Source organism: Ailuropoda melanoleuca, chromosome 17 (genome assembly GCF_002007445.2).
Source record: "Ailuropoda melanoleuca isolate Jingjing chromosome 17, ASM200744v2, whole genome shotgun sequence".
NCBI lineage: Eukaryota > Metazoa > Chordata > Mammalia > Carnivora > Ursidae > Ailuropoda > Ailuropoda melanoleuca.
The window spans coordinates 19,471,194-19,490,671 of NC_048234.1; the positions used below are offsets into that span (position 1 = coordinate 19,471,194).

Here is a 19,478-nt window from a genome sequence, read left to right on the forward strand (position 1 = left end):
GAGTGGCAAAATTAGATTTAAGTTTACAATTACTCTAGAATTTTATCTATGAAAGCAGCATACCATGAAAGAGATCTATTTTCAAAGTGCATAATGGACACTGCATACAAATGGTTTATGTACTAAGATGGAGGAAAACCTTGTATTTTTTTAAAAAGGAATATGCAACAGCCCTATAAATAATGAAATAATGCCAGAAAACAACAATCATAGAAGAAACAATCTATCAACTAAAAATTAAGGGGGGAAAATCTCTTTTAAAGCTGACGCAAACATTTTTCAGTGCATTATGAAAAATAGTAATATTTGACTACAGCTATGTATAAGTGCAAATGGAGCAAACCTAAAACAATATTCACATGAAAGTATTAGTCTTAAATATACTTTAATTTTAAAATGATTAAATTAAGCACATAGCTAAAGATGTTTTAAAAAATGAAAATCAGGGGCGCCTGGGTGGCACAGCGGTTAAGCATCTGCCTTCGGCTCAGGGCGTGATCCCGGCATTATGGGATCGAGCCCCACATCAGGCTCCTCCACTATGAGCCTGCTTCTTCCTCTCCCACTCCCCCTGCTTGTGTTCCCTCTCTTGCTGGCTGTCTCTGTCTCTGTCAAATAAATAAATAAAATCTTTAAAAAAAAATGAAAATCACCTGATGAAATCCATAAAAGGAAATTAATTCAGGGAAGTAAAAAATGAAGTATTTACAACAAAAAATAATAAAAACATAAGATGTCGATCACCATGCCAATAGAATTTTCTAAGATAAAGGAAATGTTCTGTATCTGTACTGTACAATACAATAACTGCTACACCTGTGGTTACAGAATACTTAAAATTTGGCCACTACTACTGAGATATGAAGTTTAACTATTTAATTGTATTACTCTAAATTTTATAGTTACATGTGTTGGGTAGTTAAATTATTAGACAGCACAGATCTAGGATCTTAGGGTAGGAAGTTAAAATAATTAAGTAGTTCAAGACCAGAATGGAAAGAGGACACAAACAGCCAAAAATGGGAAAGGAAAATGGTAAAGCAAATACTGACACAATGAGGAAAAAAACCACGAATTATCATTAGCAGGAATAAAAACAGAACAACTCTACAGGTCTTACAGATAGTAATAGGAAAAGGATCTATAATGATTTATGCCAAATGATTTCAACAACTTAGATGTAATGGACAAATTCCATGAAAGACAGAAATTACCAAAACTGATATAGGAAGAAAACAGAAAACATGAATTGTATCATATCTGTTCAATGAATCAAATTTTTCATTAAAAATCTATCCACAAAGAAAACTCCAGACCAAATCAAGTTCACTGGTAAAGTCTGTCAACATTTAAAGAAAAAAAAAAAACCAATTCTATACAAACTCTTACCAAAAACAGAGAAACAGGAAGTACTTCCTAAATCATTTTATAATCATAACCCTGATGCCAAAACCAGGTGTGAGTATCACAAAAGACAAATGTTTCTCATGAATATAATAACAAAACAATAGAACATGAAACCAACACCACATAAAAAAGTCAGAAATCAAGACCAACTGGGGTAACCCCAGGAATACAGATTGGTTTAACATCTGAAAGTGAATCAATGTAATTTACCTTATTAACACAATAGAGCAAAACCACATGATCATTTCAATAGTTGCAGAAAAAGCATTTGACAAAAGTCAAAACCAATTTATGATAAAAATCTTTGTCAACAAATTAGGAAAAGAAGGGAACTTTCTCAATAAAATAAACACCTTCTACAATCTTAAGCTAACATCATATTTAATGATTAAATACTGAATGCTTTCTCTAGAAGATAAGAAACAAGGCAAGGATGTCCACGATCATCATTTCTAATCAGCATTGAAGGTTCTAGCCAATGCAATTAGGTAAGAAAGAGAACTAAAGGACATAAAGACTGAAAATAAAGAAATAATACTATCTTTATATACAGACGACATGGTAGTGTACACAGAAAATCCATACAATTCTACAAAGAATTTACTAGAACTTATAAGCGAACTTACCAATATCATGGGATACAACATCACAAAATAAAACCAACTGTATTCCTATGTACTAATTATGCTCTTTATTCTATATTTTTCATACTTTCATTATCTTCGGGCCTTGCTGATCCTGGAGGGACTACCCTTCCATGCCTAGCCAATTCTTAAAGATAGCAAAGAACTCCCTTGAGAGGGCACCTTTCATCTACAAACCAACCAGTGCAGAGCCCACAGTCCCAACCACCTCCGCTACCGAGTTCTTACACTCTGGGCCTTAATCCTCCTAGGACCAAGTATGAAGACAATTAGGGACAGCTCCTATGCCCTAGAGCCCACTGAAATTATTCAGACTAGCCAATCCTCAACATGCTTACCTTGCCTCACCTGACGTGTCCCACAAAAACTACCAGAATGCTTCTTGTCTACATTTTCCCCTCACTCTCTCTGCATCCTGACTGACCCTGATGTTCCCCATGTGGGCCCTCTTGGCACGCATGGTATAACCCCTCCTCTTGGGATCTGTGAATGTAACAATTATCTTATCAATGGTAATTATCTCCTGATCTATTGGCCTCACCATACCTGAATAATAAAATCTACATTTTAAACTACATACCAACAACAATCAACTGCAAAATAAAATTTTAAAGATACTAGTCATGATAGCATCAAAAAATGAAATATGCAGAGATACAAATGATGAAAGATGTTCTAATTTAACATGAAATGAAAAGTATAAAACCTGAGAAAAATTAAAGAAAACCTAAATAATTTTTATGGACTAGAAGATTTTAGCTTGCTAATCTGTCAGTTCTCCTCAAACTGAAATACAGACTTAATGCAATCCCCATCAAAATCCCATCAGGCATTTTTACAAAAATTGAAAAGCTAAGTCTAAAATGTACACAGAAATGCAAAGGATCTAGAAAAGTCAAAACAATTTTTAAAAGGAACAAAGCTGAATGATTTACACTACCTGATCTCTAAATTGTTTATAAAACTACAATAATCAATACATATGGTACTGGCATAAGAATACACAAATAGATTAATGGAACAGAACAGGCAGTCCAGAAATAAAACCACACACATACAGTCCACTGATCAACCTTAGAGTTATAATGGTTTCTTAGATAAGACACACACAAAGTACTAGCCATTTAAAAGAAAAAAAGTGACAAGTCAGATATTACCAAAACTTAAAAGTTTCTGCTGACCAAAAGACTGTTAAGAAAATGATGGTCAAGATGGGGAGAAAATATGTGCAATACATACGTATATCAAAGGATCTATATTTAGAATACAGAAGAAACTCTTATAATCCAATAGTAAAAAAAATAAATAAATAAATAAAAACAAATATTTAAACAAACTTAACAAATGGAGATTTTTTAAAACTGCCCAAAACCCCATGAAAAACTTCTAAATACCACCAATTCAGTGAAATACAAATTAAAACCATGAGATACCAACACATACCCATTAGGATGGCAAAAATTTAAAAAGGCTAACGACGACAAACATTAAAAAAGTTGTAGAGCAACTGGAACTCTCACTCCTGAGGGGAATGTAAAACTGAGCAACCACTTTGCAAAACTGTCAAGTTTCTTACAAAGTTATACATATGAAAGGGGACTTTACCTACTTCCATTTGACGTTAGTGTGTATTTTCCAACTGACTAAATTCTTTCCAGCTTATTTTTTAACTTAGGAAAAGACCTGGGGCAGGGGGGTGTTAGCATCCTGTGATGGGAACCAAAACCACCCCCTCAAGCAATAATGACTGCCATGATGCCAGCAAGACCCTGTGTGACTGACCCCAAGACAATGATCTACTTGACCTTTACTGCCCACACGCCTGCCCACCTACCTTTGTCCCACATTTTCCTTACATAAACCTACAAGTATTTTCAGGACTTGGGAAATAGTCTTTGAGATGTTGGCCTGCTCTATTTCCAGTGATACTTTCTTGTTTCACTACCTCTCATCTCTCTGCCTTTAATTTTGTCAGCATTGAAGGGCAGAAATTGTCTGTTTGGGACCCTGGGGCCAGATGCTTTTGCACCCATTGGGTGCCGGCTACACATATATCCACACTATGATGCAGTAATTCCTCCACTCTTTGCTGATTTAGCTACAAAGTGGCATTCTTTTTTGTTGCCCTTTCCTCCTTTAGGCTACCCAGAATGAACACACCATGGTTGGAGCTATAATGGTCCTCTTGCAACCACAATGTGATCCTGAGGATGGAAGTCAGGGTAAAGGTTGGAAAAAGAAAAAGATAGCTGGTAACTAGTTTCCTGATAATCATGGAGCCAAATGTCCAGCATAATCTTCTTTTACTTGAGAGAAACATAAATCCACTACTACTTGTAATTTTGGTTATATGCAGCCAAACCAAATCCAAACTGATGCACTGCACTTCTCCAAATCTCAGCTTTTAAAACACTTTCTTATCTCCCTTAATTTGTTTCTATGGTGCTTTGCAGCTTTCAGTATAAAAGTCTTAAACATCTTCTATTAATTTTCTGTTATTTTTCTTTTTAATCTATTACAAGTAATGTCTAAAAATATTTTTTCCAACTGTTTATTATTGGTAGAAATGCAACTGGTTTGTGCAATCTGACACATCCTAACAGCTTACGTAAATTCTCATAGTAATTTTATTAGTTATTTTGTGGATTCCTTGGAATTGTTTTTGTAATTGCTTGAATACACTATCTGTGAATAAAGACAGCTTTCTCCTTTCCAACAAATAAATAAATATTCAAAAGGTTGGTTTTAAGAATAATTTTTAGTATATTCAACTTCTTTCCCAACCATATCAAGTTTCTGAAATAAATAACTTAAGAAGCCACCCCTATAAATTCACCAAATTAATGCAACTGAATTACAACTGGTAGAGCTAGCTGATTCCTTACATCAACAAATGGCAAATTTTACTTACTATGTTTTGCTTTGTTTTGTTTTGTTGTTTTTTTTTTTGAACTGACAGTAAATCTGTGATGCAATTTAGCAGGACTTACAGCTTTTCTACACTATGTAAGGGAAAAAAATCCAAATAAATTAATCGAGTCATGTGAAAAAGGGCATTTAATAATAAGAGCAAAAACTACCTATGAAATTAAATAACCTGTCAAAAAAAAAAAACTTTAGTAAATAAGTCTTTTCTTTGAACTGCTGCCTTTCCAGGACTCCCTTATTCTGCATTTATGCAAAGTATTGCTTACATGGAAACCCAGTCAAAAAGATATGCTATCTTTAAGCCCACACAGGTTTAAATCAAAAGGATTTCCCACAAAAGCACACTGTTTTTCAAAAGAAATGCACCCAAAAAGATATTCCCTCACCAATTTTAATCCTGAGGTCTGATTACTAATTTTAGCAATTTCTGATAAAAGAGGCAAAAATATTAAAGCACAGCACAAAAACAGACTCTTACTCTTTAAGCCTGTTGGATCTCAAGTGGTTTCTTAGCTCAAAGTCACAGAAACTAGTGAAGAAAAAAGTTATGGATGGAAAAACCTATAACATAGAAAACTTTCCTTCTGTTCCTTATCTACAATACCATTCTAGAAGACAAATGGTTGTCATCTTCTAAATCCCTCATCCTAACCCAATAAGCCTAGAAAGTTCTTTGAGAATGGTCTGAGAAAAATATAAAACCACTAAATCACTAAAGCAGTTGGGGATGATATCTAAACACAATCTCTCACTATTCATTTTCCTATAGATTCTAGTTTTACTTCTACAATTTCAAACAAAAAACGTACGGTTGGGGCAAAATGTATGGTATGTGAATTATGTCTGAATAAAACTGTTTTTAAAAAAGTATGCCTATTCTTAGAAGAAACAGAAAATGTGAAACAATTCCCTCAGATACCTGTTAGCATCAAAACAAACTTTTGCTGTCTTTACCTCTTCTCATTCCTACTTTAGATTTGTTGGTTTCTACCAGATATGTGCCTGCCAGACATACTTTTAAAGTTCACATTTGGCCAATTACATCTAATGCAATACCTCCCTAACCATAATCAAACATCCAAGTATAGGGACAAGCCAAGAAAAGTTACATAACATGAATTGCACAAGGGCAAAGAAAGTCCAATTTGAGCTTCTTGTCAATGGTAATGGGAACATCATGTCTTCAACAGAAATCATCAGTGAATAAAAATTTGGATCTACTTTTCAGCTACTACTGTGAAAAAAAGGTCTCAGATTTTTTTTATCAAATATAATTCCCACAGTAATGACAAACACTGACTGAGCACTACAGGAGTAGAATGCTACAGAATTAATGTACCTCTTTTTCTGTGTCCCTACACTCCTCAAAGGCTAAACTACCACTTGAGACATGACAGCTAAAAAGGCAACAGCAAGAAGTATCAATTATTTTTTAGCCTCACCTACTTTTGTTTGTCAGTTTAAGAAACTGGCTTTACTATACACTTCCATCTAAAATAAAAGGACACTTTCCTAAAAACCCGTTTTCTGGTGTCCGTGTTATTTCCCTTAGTTTTTGTTTTTATTACCTCTTTCATTAAGTAGAATTTTTCTTTGATATACTATTAAAAATGTCCTAACTAGCCTTTAGGCTAACCTTAAAACAACTCTGGTATCCATTTCATAAAATATTTTTACACTGATTGCTAATAGCTAATATTTGGAATATATTCTAATTAATTTGTTGGAATTTAGTTTTTTTTTTCCTTTAAGGGTATGTTGGTTTCCATTATTCTCTATTATTATTTATAAAAAATTAAAAGTAGAAAAAATCACTTAAAACCAATGTTCACAGAATGGAGTTTATTTTGGAGAATATACCACAATAATCCATAACTCTCAAAGAAATTTCCTGGTGATACAGTAAAATATAAAGTGCTGCTTTATGAATCCTTGACAAAACAAGATAAACTGTCATTACACTGTGCTTACTTATATATTTCCCCTCTTTACAAAGATATTTTAGGAGTAATTCAGCCAAAACCTAGATAAAACAGATATGTACCATGTTTGTTGGTTTAAGAGAAATTCTGGAATTTTTAAACGTGTTCATGTCAAATTTTCTAGTCTAAATGTATTCCAACACTTTTCTGTTTACATGTTATATCATCTCTCTTCATTCAGCTAACCTCATGTTCATTTACACATTCAACATTTTCCAAAAGAAAGATACAACCTTTTGCCTCAAAAGCTCTTCATCTGGAGCAGAAAGGAAATAATGTAGACAGATATAAAACGATACATAAAGTGTTGCAGGAACTATACACCGGGTGAAAGGATAGGGCTGTGTACTACATGGATTTGCCGCAAAGATCTACCTTTATTACTAACTGGACGTCGGGGGAAAAGCAGGAATCTAACCTGCATTTGAGATTTCTGAATGAGCAACTAGGTATAAAGAAAGCAATGCTAAGCACCAAGATAGGAAAGAAAAGTAAGTTTGAATGGAAAGTGGATTTTAGATATTTGCAATATGAAGCACCTATTAGACAATTACAAGGAAGATTCATAGTTATCAGCTTGCTATATGAGGAATTAAGAATGATTTCTTGGCTTGGAGTTTGAGAGGCTGGGTGTTCAGTGTCACAATTCACAGAGTAGGATGGAAGAATAGCTTTGGAGGAATGATGAATTCAGTTTGGCACATAATGAAACTAAGTTACCTATGATACATCCAGATTGAGATATCATATAGGCAGCTAGATTTCTAAAGGCTAAGGGAAACATTTTGTGTTTTTGTTACAGATTTTTAAAGCCATTAGGCATAAAGATATATAGAAGGTACACAAGATGAGAAGGGGGTTAGAGACCAAGTCCTTGTAGTCCAAACATTTAAGAACTATCTAGAACTGTCAGAAATGGGGGAACATAAAAGAGGAATGTAGCAGATGCTTGAAAAGAAATGGTCAAGAAGCAGGAGAAAAGCTGGAAGTGTTCACTTCGTAAAAATTCACTGTGCTATATGTATACTTCTGATTAGTGTGCTTTTTTGTATGTATTTTAATAAAACTAAAGTTCCTTTACAGAAAAAAAAAGAAAGAAAAGAGTGTCATGAGAAGAGCTGTCAAATACCATAAAGAGGTTAAATAAGACAGAAACAGAAGGGGGAAAAATTCACTGAATTTAGCAATTAAGAAGTTAGCAAAAAACTAGGGAAAGGATCTGAAGGGTAAACATAGTTTTTCCTTTCATTTTGTGTCATTATTTTTATTTTCTAACCTCATGCATGGTTTTCAACTTAGAATTCTTACCCAGCAGAATAAAGTGATTTTCAAATATTTAAATATTCAAAGTTTACCTCAAAAGCGGCATTTCAGAAGTTACTTTCTTAAGATAAACATACCAACCAAACCACAGGAGTAAATCAAAAAGATGACATCAGGTCCAGAAAATAGATCCAACCCTGGACAGTAGTGTAGTTAAGTCACATGGTGACAGACAGCTGGGCAGCAGGCCTAAAGCACCCAGCCCAGCAAGGGGATGCTGGAAAGAAGACTTCAGAAAAAAGTGGGTACTAGGCTGCCATGAAGGAGCTAAAGACAAATACAAAACACAACATAACACAACACACCCACAGAGGATAAAGGAAAACTAAAAGAAAGGAGAAAAAAGGCAATTCCAGTGGAAGAAAACTTGACAAGAAAGCCAACGAAATTATAGCATGCTTCTTGGCTCTGTAAAATCCTCAATATAAGCACTGTCATTGCTTTGCAAATTTAGAATCGTCTACAAAGCACTCCAGTGCTAATTATGGTTACTAGACACAATGTAAATGTTCATCTAGACATAAAAATATAAATGCTGGAGGCTGAGAGGCGAAAACAAGGAAGTGGCTAAAGAGAAGCTTGGAAGTACATTAATCCTAGAAAGTAATCAAGAAATACTGCCTATGGTTTCTGGAACAAGAAATCAAGTTCTAAATATACTACTTTACCTTACATGAAATGAATAATTTGAGGAATTGGGGAGGGGAAATCAAGATTGAACTACAAGAAGTTAACAGTCAAAACTAACTCCTTTTGGAGAAAAGGACTGAAGTGGGAAGAATAAAACTTCTCGTAATAGTTTTTGCATTATAAGTTCTTCTGTGTGATCTGATTTTTTTAAACCAATGTCTATGAAATATCTAGGGGGGAAACTTAAGAAGAGAGTAATGAGGAAAAAGGAAATCAAGGTGGCAAGGCTATTCTTAAGGGTGAAGAGCAGAAAAGAGACAGGGTAGCTGCTAATGGTCAAAGNAAAAAAAAAAGGAAAAAAAAAAAAAAAAAAAAAAAAAAGCCAAGAGGTAATTCTTAAGCTACAGTAGAAGCCAACGTAATAATACCAAAGAAAGAAGGAGAAAACAAAGGGGGAAGGCGATAGCCTCAAGGGCACAGGAATACAATATAAAAGACCTAAAAAAACAGAAGAACATAGCCAGAGATTGGTATAATTAAGAGTTCACAAATTCAGAGATGGACAAACGAGATAATAACAAGGCTTCATTAGAACAAGGTTATGAGAAAGGAGTACTGGTGTCAAGTTTGGATGATACTGCAGAGTCAAATATATAAGAAACTTCAAAGTGTCTTTAGGTGAGTTCTTCACCTGGATAATGACGTCACCTATGATAATGTCAGAAGAAAGGGTTAGAGGAAAACCAGGTTAGATGCCAAAAATTCTCAACTAACAACATAGGCTTTTTAAAATCGGAAAGAGCAGCAGAGGACAACAGGAGGGACTGAGGATGACATAATCTGTATCATATTAATCTCAAAGGACAAGATTTTTTTGTTTTTTTAATAGGGAGATAAATATTACCCTGTGGAAGCAGCGATGTAAATACTTCCTCCAGACCCTAGGGTAGATACGACATGATAGCTTTAGGAAAGGCAACATCAGTGAAGGTAAAGAACAGGAGACTAATGCTATAGAAAACTGAATTTATAAGGGAAAGGGGAATTCAGAAGGGTCCTGTAAGAAGGACTAGAAGGGAATCAGCTGAAAAAGCAGAAACAGTAGGACAAGAATATATAAGAATATGACAATTTTGAATACAATCAAGTATGTAAAATACCAATTTACAGGAAATGCAGAGAACAAAGGAACACATTAAACTACACCATGAAAATGTGATCAGCAAAATCTAGATTGTGGGAAACTACAACCAATATGGTTAAAAAAGAAAAAAAGACAAGGGACAGTTTAAAAAAAAAAAACAAAAACCCTAGTTTAGAAAAAAAAACCTAGTTTAAAAAAAAAAACCAAACAATTTTAAAAAGCCAAACCATTTTAAAAAGCCATTTTTGATATGTCAGATATTCAGAAATTTGATTGCTTGCTGAATATTTAAAGATATTAAGGAATTATGATGTCTTTAATTTTAAAAAGTGTTCTTATATTTTAGAGATGCATACTGAACTATTAATGGAAGAAATAATATGATATCTATAATGTGCTTCAAAGTAATGGTAATGGGAAAACAGATGGCAGATGGCACAGGTAATAAGGACTACTGCAGCTGAGTGATTAGTGTATAAGAATTCATTATACTGTTATGTTACTTTTGTATGTTCAAAATTCTCCCTAAGAGAAAAGCTTTTTTAAAGGATGTTCATTATATTTCACGTAGCACTTCTTAATGAGTGCTTTCAGGTTACTTAATCAGAAAATTTCAGGAAATGAAGTCCCGGATTTTATTTTGTGTTTTATAATTCATCTCTCACATGCAATTAAAAGCAAAGGTTGCTCATAATATTTACCACAAAATTTTTTGTCTAAAGATTCTGATCTCTAAATACAGTAAAAGTGGTATTAGGTACTTACAGGTTTTTAAAAATGGAAAACTTAAAAAGAAACATGTAAAACTGAAACTTTAGATGAGACTAAGATGACAGAGGGCATTTGATTCCTCCTTGCCTATTAGTAGAAGAAGTACACTAAATAACTTTGGGCTTTTTAATAAAAGTGAATATTTAAGTATACATGTCAAAAATTTTTAACAATTGAAAGGAAAGATCTATAACCTATAAACAGGCAGAAAAGGGGGCGCTACTCGGCTCAGGGCGTGATCCCGGTGTTCCGGGATCGAGTCCCACATCCGGCTCCTCCTCTGGGAGCCTGCTTCTTCCTTTCCCACTCCCCTGCTGTGTTCCCTCTCTGCTGTGTCTCTGTCAAATAAATAAATAAAATCTTAAAAAAAAAAAAAGTCAGAAAAAAAGAAAATTAAAACGAAAAGATAGTAAACAAATTTTAAGTCCAAATGTCAACAAATACAATAATGTAAATAATAAGCCAATGAAACCCACCTTCTAGAAGACAAAGAACATCAGACTGGATTTCTTTTCTTTTTTTTTTTTTTAAGATTTTATGTATTTTTTTGAGAGAGACTGAGAGTGTGTGTGTATACAAGCAGGAGGAGGGGCGGAGGGACAGACAGACTCCCAGCTGAGCAAGGAGCCCGGGGCAGGGCTGGACCCCAGGACCCTGAGATCAGGACCTTAGCCAAAGTCAGATGCTTAATCAACTGAGCCACCCTGGCACCCCAGACTAGATTTCCTTTTTAAAATCAAGATATAGAATGCTTAGAAGAGACACATAACAAAACCATACAGAAAAGTTAACCCAAAAAGGACATTTTTATCAAGCTGACAGGTGCCAAACGGTACTAATCCTTGTGATCATAAGCCAAACTAAAAGATGGTACCTACAAAATATAAATCAATAAGCAAAAGAAACCCCAATGAAAAAAGGAGGAAAAGATATGAAGAGATCAATAAACAAAAAAGATGATAGATCTCACTTGTAGTTAAGTAAATGCAAATTAAGATACCAAATCATACCTATCAGGTTGTCAAAATTAAGGAGTCTGAAGATACCAAGTGTGGATGAGAAGATGTAGAACCCTTCAAACAGCTGGTTTTAGAGAGCAATTAGGCGCATTTAATTAATCTGAAGATATAACTATCCTACAAACCAGAAATTCCATTTCTAGTCATAACCCTAGAGAAATGAATGTACTACTGCATAACGTTCACAGTAGCATTATTTGTAATAATAAAAAAACAGAAATAGTGCTTCACTTCAACAGCACATATACTAAAATTAGAACAATACAGAGATTAGTTTGGCCCCTGTGCAAGGATGACACACAAATTCATGAAGCATTCCATATTTCTGGGGAAAAAGAGAGACAAAGTAAGAAAACAGACTCTTAACTATAGAGAACAAACTGATGATTACTAGAAGGGAGATGGGGGGGGATGGGGGAAATAGGTGATGGGGATTAAGGAGTGCACTTGTGATGAGCACTGAGAAATGTATGGAATTGTTGAATCACTATATTATAAACCTGAAACTAATATAACACTGTATGTTAACTATACTGAAATTAAAATGAAAACTTAATAAAATAATAAAATAAAACAACCTAAATGTTCATCAGTAGAAAAAAATGGTAGAATCTTCATACATTATTCATAATTATTCAACAGAATAATTCACGATTATTCATAATTCATAATTATTCAACAATTTTATGAATAAACTAGAGCTATATCTCAAAATACGGATAAATGAATGTCATAAAGATAAGTGAGGCTTAAAAGGCAAGTTGTAGCAAGAGATTGATATTTTTGCATGATACAATTTATTTAAGGTTTAAACCCATGATTTACTACTACCATATCATTCACTGATACATATATGCAGGAAAAGTTTAAAATATGCATGAAAATGATACTAACTTCAGGCTAGTGGTTACCTCTAGTGAGGTCAATGGGGAAGACACAGGAGCAGGAATATGCAGATGAGCTTCAACTGTATCTACAATGTTTATTTCTTTAAAAAAAATAAGATCTAAAGCAAAAAGTAGCCAAATATTGTTAAAACTAGATGGCAGATACAGGTTAATAATCTATTTTATTTTCTTAATTTCCCATATGTTAAGAATACTTCAAGAAATTTTTTTTCAAATACTAAAATGAAAAGAAGAATATAGCCTTTTAGTTAGGATCCAAGTTTGAAATGGAACTGGGTTTGAATCCTGTCCACTGTGATGTTTCTCTGAAATCAGTTTAATCTTTCTGAGCTCAATTTTTATCTCTTAAAAAAAAAAAATAATAATAATAATAATGGCCACTACTTCATAGGATTTTTGTAAGGATTAAATGCAATAAACTGAAATAATCTTACCCAGAGATAAGCACCTTCCCTTCTCCTCACACTGTATTAGACAATGCTAGAGGTTTTCTTTTGTTTTTTCTTTTTCTTTCCTTTTTTCCTTTTCTTTTCTTTTTTAATTTTCCTTTTTTTCCCTCCCAATCATATAGGCAGTAAGCGTGAAAAAAGTATGGCAATTCATATATGCTGAAAAATAAAACTGCTGAAAATGAAACTTCTCATTGAAGTTTGGTCACACTACCCCCAAAGTCATGCTGTCTTAGTTTAGTATGAAACCATCAGCTAAATTTTGTAAAGGCAGGGGATTTGAATGCTTTAAAACCACAGTACTTTGGTTGTGGGAGGGGAGGTATCACATACTTTAATTACCCAAAACCTTGAAATGTTTGCTAAAGAAAAAGGTCCTCTGTGAATTTGATGTATTAAACCAAAAGAAGGTACCCAAAAAGTAGCTGGTTATTTGCTGATCTTTCTTTACTTGTGCATACACAGACTCCTTCCTTATCTAAAATATGCCCTAAAAGCTGTATAAAAGCTATAACAGTACAAAAGGACTAATAAAGAAGTGTCTGGGATAACACAAGAATCTCACTGATTATATAGGGACATGTGTATCGCCTACAAACAAGATTAAATGCAAAAGAGGTATTTTTTTAAAATGCAGATCCTTTTTAAATTCTGTGTGGATTTGATAGGCATTTAAAAGTTCTTACCATTAGGAATGGGTTTGGTTTTTTGGGGGTTTTTTTGTTTTTTTGTTTTTTGCATAGCTTGTAATTCAAACTCTCCACTAGAAATATTATACTGGGAAAGAAGGAAAGAAGTTAGTTCTTATTTTTAATTGGATTCTCCTTATTATTGGTGAAGATAAGCAGGTATATTTGTTGTCCATGTATATCTCTTTATGAATTGTCTGTGGCTTTTTCCTCCTATGTTTTCTTTGTCGTATTTGTCATATACACATTTGTCAGAAAAATAACGTAGAAATTTACCCCATCATATATTAAAACCTACTATAAAAAACTGTACCAAAACAGTACTGGCATACACATAGATCAGTGGACCAAAACAGCATCCAGAAATAAATCCAAGTGTATATGGGAACTTAAGATAATAACAATGACATTTCAATACAGTAAAAAAATACTTTTACAAAAGGCACTAGCATAACTGACAGTACAACCGGAGAAAACATGCTAAACTTACACCTTATTAAAAATAAATTATCTATGAATAAATGCTTAACAAAATAAAATATTTCCAAAATAAAGTATAAAAATACTGGAAGAATCTTTTATTTTTTTTTTTAAAGATTTTATTTATCTATGTGACAGAGAGACAGCCAGCGAGAGAGGGAACACAGGCAGGGGGAGTGGGAGAGGAAGAAGCAGGCTCCCAGCGGAGGAGCCCGATGTGGGACTCGATCCCACCACGCCGGGATCACGCCCTGAGCCGAAGGCAGACGCTTAATGACTGTGCTACCCAGGTGCGCCTGGAAGAATCTTTAACAGAACTTACGCCTGGAACAAAAAACTGTGTTATACAAAATGAGAAACCCAAAACTCATAATAACGAAAGTCACACAAACTGGCTCTATGAGTCCATATTTACTTTGGCTAATAAGGTGTTCTTTAGGGACAACTGGGTGGTTCAGTGGTTAAGCATTTGCCTTCAGCTTAGGTCACGGTCCCAGGATTCTGGGTTCGAGTCCCACATCAGGCTCCCTGCTCAGTGGGGAGCCTGCTTCTCCCTCTGCCTGCCACTCCCCCTGCTTGTATGTGCGCTCTCTCACTCTCTCTCGGACAAACAAATAAATAAAATCTTTTAAATAAACAAATAAACAGTGTTTTTTATAACCACTTGAATTTCAATGGCTTAGGCAGAACATGGATCTCCAGTTTCCCAAGGTCTCCATTTCTCCCTACTATCTTACTACATAACCGGCCTTCTTACACACATTAATGACAGTGAAGTCATTCAAATGTCTAAATGTACAATAAAGAAAAAGATCTATTACATTAAATTTTCAATCTCTCTAGAGAAAAGAACCATAAATAAAAGCAAAAGATATGGACTGAGAGAAAATATCTGAAATTCACTAATCAAAAAAGGAGTAGGTATCTCCAATATCTATCTAAGGGCCCCATAAACTAACAAAAGGCACACAATCCACTAGAAAAATTACAATATATTACAACCTTCCACCAAATATATATTTTTGAGCATATATGGAATATTTCTAAAAACTGACCTTAAGGAAACATATGCTTAAAAATTAAAAAAAGAAAACTAAAAGTAAACATAACAAAATCTAAACATTACTTCAAAGTTCATTTAACTGTTACTGGAAACAATCCTTGCAATGAGTATATGCATCTATTCCACTTTTCCATTATACTTCTCTTTATATTTGGATCCTACTCCTTCAAAATGACTTAAAACATTTTCAAGTATATGTAAATACTCTAAAAATCACTGCTGTTAGCTTTTGTTCTTCTTACTTGCCCCCTTACACAAGTGAAGTTGGATATTTTCAGTAAATTCCTTTGGTGCGTTTTAAATCCATCCACTTTAACTATTTCTATACTAAAAAATCTTTTGTCTATGTATACCATTTCCAAACCTAACATCTAAGCAAAAAACAATACAGAAAATAAAGATTGAAGACTACATAAAATTATAAACATCATAATCAAAAGTTTTTTTAAAAGCTGAGAAAAAAACTTATGCTATGAAGTTTCAATATAATTAGGTTTAAAATAATCAAATAATCAGTAAAAAAAACAGACAAAGAACATGAACAGGCATTTCACAAAAAAAATACAAGTATTCCATAAAATGAAAACATGGTCAAAATCATTAATAATCAGAGAAAGGTAAATAAAAATGAGATATTGTTTTTGCCCTATTTGACTAGCAAAGATTAAGAAGACTGGCAATACCCAGTGTTGGCAAGGATACGAAAAAACAAGAATACCTAAGAATTTGTCCTTTTAAAAAAAGATAGGAGTAATGGGAGGTATATCTACAAATTCTATGAAACACTTTATAATAATGAAAAAAATCTTAAATAACATTAAAGGGATCTGATAACATACTGTATACTTAGCCAATAAAAATACTATGAAGATATTAAAAATGATAGCTTACATCATGGCTTTCATTATATCCTCAGCATTATCATCTGTGTATGGCACAAAATGGACACTTTCTGAAAGTTTATTAATTACTACATTAATGATTTATTTAATGATTGATTAAATGCTAACTGACTGGTTAAGTGTGTACGTAGGTGTGTAAGTGACTAGGTTGACTCACTGAGTGATGTGACTGGCTGACCAGCTGAATGAATGAGTGACTGATGGAATGAGTAAATGACAGACAAAGAGAGTAAGCAACTAACCAAGTAAGTTGAGTGATCCTCTGAGTGAAAAAAGGACTGAATAAATTAATGATTGAATGAATGAATCTCTAATCATTGAAATGGAAAGATCTCCATAATACATTGCTGAGTTACAGGCTAAAATTAGAATATTCTTTTCTATATTCATGTCACTATACAGAAACATCCAGAAAGATATCAAAGCTTGGTAAGCAAGTTCTGTCAATCACAAGAAGCACTTGCAATTCTTTTTACCCCTTTGATTGATGAATGTAATTTTTAAATGGCCCCTTTTATTCACTTGAATCTTTCTATTTGAAGGGATCTTCTTCAAAGCTTGTTAACTACTACTGCTTCTTAGAACAGTGTATAAAATATATGCAAATATATATTTTTTAAAACATTATGATTCTTTCACATAAGAAGCAAGGGATCTAAGACAAATACGCAGTCAATTTTTAAACTTTGGAAAAGAACAGAAGGAGAACAGCTACACATTTAAGGCATACTAAGGCCATCATTTTATCTGGGGCCAGTCACAAAAGGAACATACGTAACAGGCAACAATCTTAACCTCCTCCTGAGAAACCAGACATGAATTGCACACGAACAGAAAGGTGAAAAAATATAAATTATTCTACAAATGCATCCCCTTCCCTATTTTTAGTCTTAGGAGGAGCTTTTGAGCTACTTCTTAGCATATATATACATACACATACATATATATATATGATATATATACTTCCTATATATACATATACAAAAATAAAACAGACAGAAAAAAATGTGAATAAAGATGGAGGAAAGTGCTTCAAATACATTTTAAAAGTTGGCAGGGGTCACCTTTAAGAGCTCCTTTGTGGGCGCCTGGGTGGCACAGCGGTTAAGTGTCTGCCTTCGGCTCAGGGCGTGATCCCGGCGTTACGGGATCGAGCCCCGCATCAGGCTCCTTCGCTGTGAGCCTGCTTCTTCCTCTCCCACTCCCCCTGCTTGTGTTCCCTCTCTCGCTGGCTGTCTCTATCTCTGTCAAATTCATAAATAAAAAAAATCTTAAAAAAAAAAAAGAGCTCCTTTGAAAACCATCATATGCCAAGCCTATATCACCAATACGTTTTTTAAATATTTTTTTTAATTTTAAGAAGTAATGAGTTTGCCTATAGAAAATAAAATTGTACAGGAAATTTAATTCTACTAGTGAAGTACTTAACACTATCATTTGCTACTGACATTCAAAAAAAATCTAAGTCAGAAGAACATTATTTCAGATATTCCTCTGAAATAACTCTTTAAAGATCATAATACATCAAACAAAAATAAAATTAAACACTTATGGATAAACAAGCAAAGAATGAGGAACGCATAAACACAGAAATTCTCTAGACACTGAAGCATTTTCTATTTTGAATGAATTTCCACTTCCTCAACTTCCCATCATTAATTTGACTGACACTATAATTCACTATTTTCTTCTCTGGGTCATTCCCTCCCTAGTCCTAAAATCCTCTCCTAATGAATCTTGTCATGTCACACCCTTATGAAACCAATATATTGGAACTTCAGGGGATCCAAGTCTCAAACGGACTGTCCTGTGGATTGCTATTATGAAATGACAAACTTCTCTTCATACACAAGAGATAAACCATTTTGTTAGTTTTCAACAATTTAAGGCCAAAAATAGATTAATAGGAGCAGACTCACAAATTAATACCTATTTATTAACTACAAAAAAACACCACATCACAATAAAGCCAAAAAAAGTATAAATAAAAACAGAAAACCAAGGTTAAATCCAAGTGTAAAATAAAAGTAAAGAAAGAAATTCAATAATTAGATTGAATAATAGGCACGAAGATCTGCTTATATTCCTAAACTGTTGACTTACTCATTTTATTTTCAAACATTTGAATTCCTTCCATATGCTAAACACTGTATAGAACCTGAAAATAAAGAAATTAATAGAAACATTCCCTGACCTAGAAATCACAGTAGTTTCACAGGAGCCACTACTGGAACAAAACAAAGGCTGGAAATGGACCCAACTATATATGTAATTCAAAACATTAGCATTTCCCACAGAAAAGAAAAGATGGACTATTCAACAGAACAAACATTCTGTAGTGTTGGAACAAACATTCGAAGGGAAAAAGTCGGATCCCATCTTATACCTTGCACCAATATAAATTCCAGGTGGATCAAGAAAGCATGGGAAACTTTCGAAATATAATTTCAGAGTACAGAAGAAGGATCTAAGTATAATTATAAAATAAATAAATAAATAAATAAATGTGATGACGAACAAAAAGAATAGCATAAAAACCTAAAATGTATGCATGACCAAAAAAATCACAGAACAGAGTCAAAAAAATAAGAAGACAACCTGGGGAAAATATTTTAGAATTTATTTCACAACACAGAGCTATTATCCTTAGTCTAGGAAGAGCTCCTACAAATCAAAGTAATAGGTCAACAATCCAAAAGAAAATGGGCCAGGGGAGTGCCTGGGTAACTTAGTCAGTTAGGCCTTTGACTCTTGGTTTCAGCTCAGGTTATGATCTCAGAGTCCTGGGATTGAACCCCCAGGCAGGCTCCACGCTCAGCTGAGAGTCTGCTTGAGATTCTCTCCCTCTGTCCCTGCCCTCACATGCATGTGCTTGCACAAGCGCTCTCTCTCCTTCTAGAATAAATAAATAAATAAATCTTAAAAAAAAAAAAAAAAAGAAGAACAAAAGAAAATGGGCCAGGATATGAGTGAACAATTCTCAGAAAAGGAAAATTTAAAGCGAACTAAAATTACAAGATTCCATTTTTTACATCTCAAATTAACAAAGATCAAACCATCTGAAAACAGGTGTAGAAAAGTACAAACTGGCATTTCTATGAAGATCAATTCAACAATACTTATTGAAATTAGTAACATA

At 33.7% G+C, this 19,478-nt stretch overlaps 1 protein-coding gene and 1 non-coding gene across 5 annotated transcripts in view; one reads left to right on the forward strand and one right to left on the reverse strand.

Annotated features, from left to right (window-relative positions):
* The window catches only part of JAK2 (Janus kinase 2), a 121,794-nt gene that overhangs the window by 92,204 nt on the left and 10,112 nt on the right, over positions 1-19,478 (reverse strand). The window lies entirely within an intron of this gene.
* Positions 12,071-12,175, forward strand: LOC117797037. The gene has a single exon (XR_004621850.1). It is a non-coding gene; the product is annotated as a U6 spliceosomal RNA (small nuclear RNA).